We start from the raw sequence: 4,106 nt of genomic DNA on the forward strand, positions 1-4,106 counted from the left end.
GCAATGTATATGGAAATACTCATTTCATTTGGTGTTTGTTAAGTTCAGAATGGCTAATAAGGGAATTTCCTCTGCTTAACTATGCATATTTGTTCTGAGAGTTTTCTTTTTCTTTTTGGTTCAATTTTCTTTTGGAGGGGATAGTGAGAGGGATAATTCTTAATAAGAAGAAAAAAAGAAAAGCAAATAAAAGAACATTATTGGAATTTAAAGAAATAAATAAAATCTTTAAGAAGAAAGGCTTTTTGGGTAGAATGAAGATGAATGTGATATAAAAACAAAAGATATCAATTTTTAAAAGTCCATGTGAGGGCACTTTCATGCGTCTTACCCTGGTTACATTGTTTTCAATCTTATTTTTATTGATCTCTTCTTTTTACATCACCTTCATTTCAAATATACATCTTCACTCTTCCTTACTCAGGGAGGTATCCTTTGTAACAAAGCTTGAAAAGTAAAGAAGGGAGAAAAAGCAGTTTAGCCAAACAAATCACCATGTCAACAATGTCTAACACTATCTTCAATATTCTACAGCCATGATTCCCAACCTCTGCAAAATGAAGAGGAGGTATATTTTCTATACCTGTCTCATCCTGAGTATGTTTGTAAAGCATCAGTGCAAGAAAGACTAGTCATAGATCAGAATATTATTACTGCTAATGTATTACGACTGTTAATTTACTACTACTACTAATTTACTATTACTATTATTAGTATTACTACTCATCTACTAATACTAATCTACTACTATTACTCTATTACTACTACCACCAATCTACTAATATAATACTAATACTTCTAATCTACTAACACTACTCCATTTAATACTAATACTCCTGCTACTACCACTATTAATCTACTAACCTATTAATATAATATTAATTATAATTTTCATTACTAATACTACTAATCTACTAATCTACCATTCTATCAGTACTGCTACTGCCATCACTACTATTACCACCACCAATTTACTAATCTTCTAATATAATACTACTACTAATACATCAACTACTAATCTATTAATGTGCTAATATAATACTAATACTGGCTATCTACAACTACCAATAATAATCTGCTACTGCTAATCTGCTTCTGCTACTACTACTACTAATCTACTAATACTAATAGTACTGTTGCTACTATGAATAAGGAGGAGGAGAAGGAGAAGAAGAACTCATATTTCTATAGCATTTTTGGGTTTCCACACTGTTTTCTTCAAGCAACCCTATGTATTATTATCCCCATTTTAAGCTATGAAAACTGAGGCTCAAAGAAGTTCAAAGAGACTTGCTCACAGTTAACTAGTAAGTTTTAAGGCCATGATATGAACCCAGGCCCCCGACTCTAAGTCTTGGGTTCTTCCCCTTATGCTATTGGCAACTCTTTCACCTAAGGGCTATGGTCTGCCTGCTTCAAAGTAAAGGCTCTACCCCTGGGCCTCAGGTTTACTGGCCTACAAATCACAAAAGTTCACAAAAGAAACCATTTTTTTTTAAGCCACTCCCCCCAACCCCAGCTAGCTTTCCTGTCCCATGTGCAAACACTACCTGAATTTCCAGTCATGATACTGACTTCCATAGAAACATGTTGGGGCAACCAGTGGAAATCCTGCCTCCACCAATGGGATGGCCACTAATGGAGTGGTGATGACATGTGCTAATGACAGAGGTATGAAGCTATAAGCTTCTGAAAAGCCCTGCAAAGGAAGAATAAGTTGTTCTGAAAGAGAAAATTTGACTAAATGGGAATCCTGCCAAATTCTGAGCCTACAGGACGTGGTTCAGTCCCTATAAATGAGAACAGTCTTCCTTATCACTGAGTAAGGCAGTCTGCCCGGTTTTGGGAGTCATCAGGGAAGGTCGAGCCAGCTTACCTATTCTTTCTTTTTCTCTCTTTCTTTTCTCTCTTCCTTTTCCTTCCTTTCTTCTCTTCCGTCCCTCTATCCCTCTCTCCTTTTCTTCCTTCCTTCCTTCCTTCCTTCCTTCCTTCCTTCCTTTATTTCTTCCTTTCTTTCCTTTCTTCTCTCAATCTTGCCCAGGCTGAGAGTACATAAGCCACTAATCGGCCTGATCTCACTGCTGATTCCAACCTGGTCTGGTTTGCCCAATTACGCAGCCTAGTTCCCACCCCACCACCACTCCCCAAACCCCACCTTTCAGGCATATTGTTGCCAGACATAGTTTGGATACCTGATTGATTTAGCTTATTGCATCTCAGAATTCAAAAAAATCCACCAGGAAAGAATTCAAGTCAACAGATATTTAAGTGCCAACAGTGTACTAGAATCAAGTGAGGTAAGACATAAAATGCTTTGCAAACGTTAAAGCACACTATAAATACTAGTTGTTATTATTGTTGTTGCTGTTGTCATTGTTCAGGCATTGGGAGCATTCTGAATGTAACACTCCTTATGGTTGCTGAGGAATTATGGGCACTACAGATGGACAGCAGCAGGTCAGAATGGAAATTGCCAAGTATCCTTATCTTTGACCCCTCAGGAAGTATAATGCAGCCAGACTTGACTGATAAGACTGTCTTCCCATCCTGGGGAGATGGAGTGGGGCAGAAGATACTCAAGAGCTTATACCTGGGAGGGGGAGGGAGCAAGGGGACCAGCAGAAAGGCAGACTGATACCCCTATGGGCAGACAAACAGAGCCACCACTGCCACCCAGCAGCAGTGCCAGGAACTCAGAGGTCACCACTTCAGAGCAGGGGAGCATGATGGAGAATCAGCCTGAGTGAACATGGAGACTGAGAGGTAAGCAGGAATTACTTTGGGAAAGTAATGTAAAAGACAGAAACTAGGTGAGCAGAAACAGCAGAATGAGAGGTATTACCAGAGGCACAGAAATGATGCTGGGTTTGCTAACGCTTTTCAAACTAGAAAGAACAAAACTCCTCATGTATTTTTTCTTGCCCTCAGTCTTTTCGTATTGGAAAAGTTTTCATATTTGTTTTCTAATCCTCATTTCTTTTCTTTCTTTTTTTTTTTGGAGGCAATCAGGGTTAAGTGACTTGCCCAGGATCTCACAGCCTGGGGCTGGATTTGAACCTGTGTCCTCTTGACTCCAGGGCCAGTGTTCTATTCACTGTGCCACCTTGCTGACCCATGCCCATTTGTTAAGTGTGTGTTTGCTTCCCATTTCCTTATTGTTTTGTGTAAAAGTCAGTTTTCTAAAATAAATGTGATTAACTATTGCATTACTGATCTATGTGCTTCATTACTCAGACAGCAGAGATAATAGGAAAATATGCCTGAGATAGAGAAATAGATTTCACAACTGTAATACAAAAATTCACTAGGGAAAATTGCATCTGGTGGCTCAAGCTGAACTAAAGAGAAGTATTGGTTCCTATTTTATAATTTCCCAGGACAAGTAAAAAACTTTAGTAAATTAGAGGCAGCATGGTGTGTTAGATACTGAACTGGCCAAGGAGTTGGCAAGAATTGACATCAAGTTCCACCTTTGGTGCATTTGCTCACTAGGGGCTTCTTAAAGTAATAAAATCATAAGTGTAGGAAAAACAAACAAACCCACCAGGAGCACAGAGCATGTGGTTCATTCAGTATTTCTTAGTTCTTATCAGGGAAGGTGCTGTGCTCTATGAGCAAAGCAGAATTGAAGTAATTCAAAAGAAACCTGAGATGCTCACATTTAGCGAATCCACCCCAAATGTTCACATGGGCCGTTTGTGCCCGAGCTGTGGTCGAACATTCCGAGCTTGTATTGGTCTGATCAGCCACAGGGGGACACGCTGTAACTTGACTCTAGCATGGTGATGTCATTTTGGTCCTCTTCGAGAACAAAGGACAACAACTAAGTCCTCTGCCCACTAGACTGTGAGCTCCCAAGGTCAGAGACCAGACCTTAGACTTCCATATTCCATAGTAAGTACTCTTGAAATATTTTGATTAAAAGCATGCTTTCCAAAAGCCTTGTGCTGCCTAACCTCGAAGTGGGTTTTAAAGGTCAGGTTGTCCAACCTTCTGCCATGATCTAGGAGAGTATTTTGGGGAAAAGGAAATAGAGAAGTTAGTTATGAGCTTAAAAAAAGAAAAGTTTTAAACATCAGCCATTTCCCAATATTCCAACTTCATAC

At 39.1% G+C, this 4,106-nt stretch overlaps 1 long non-coding RNA gene across 1 annotated transcript; it reads right to left on the reverse strand.

Moving 5' to 3' along the window:
* Nucleotides 1–326: 326 nt before the first annotated feature.
* LOC114036129 lies at nt 327–3,729 on the reverse strand. The gene is made up of 3 exons (XR_003568304.1): nt 3,660–3,729; nt 1,551–1,699; nt 327–446 (listed from the first exon to the last, which is right to left on the reverse strand). It is a non-coding gene; the product is annotated as an uncharacterized LOC114036129 (long non-coding RNA).
* Nucleotides 3,730–4,106: the final 377 nt, after the last annotated feature.

The sequence above is a fragment of the Vombatus ursinus genome, unplaced genomic scaffold (genome assembly GCF_900497805.2).
Source record: "Vombatus ursinus unplaced genomic scaffold, bare-nosed wombat genome assembly UNPS02009770.1, whole genome shotgun sequence".
NCBI classification, from domain to species: Eukaryota; Metazoa; Chordata; class Mammalia; order Diprotodontia; family Vombatidae; genus Vombatus; species Vombatus ursinus.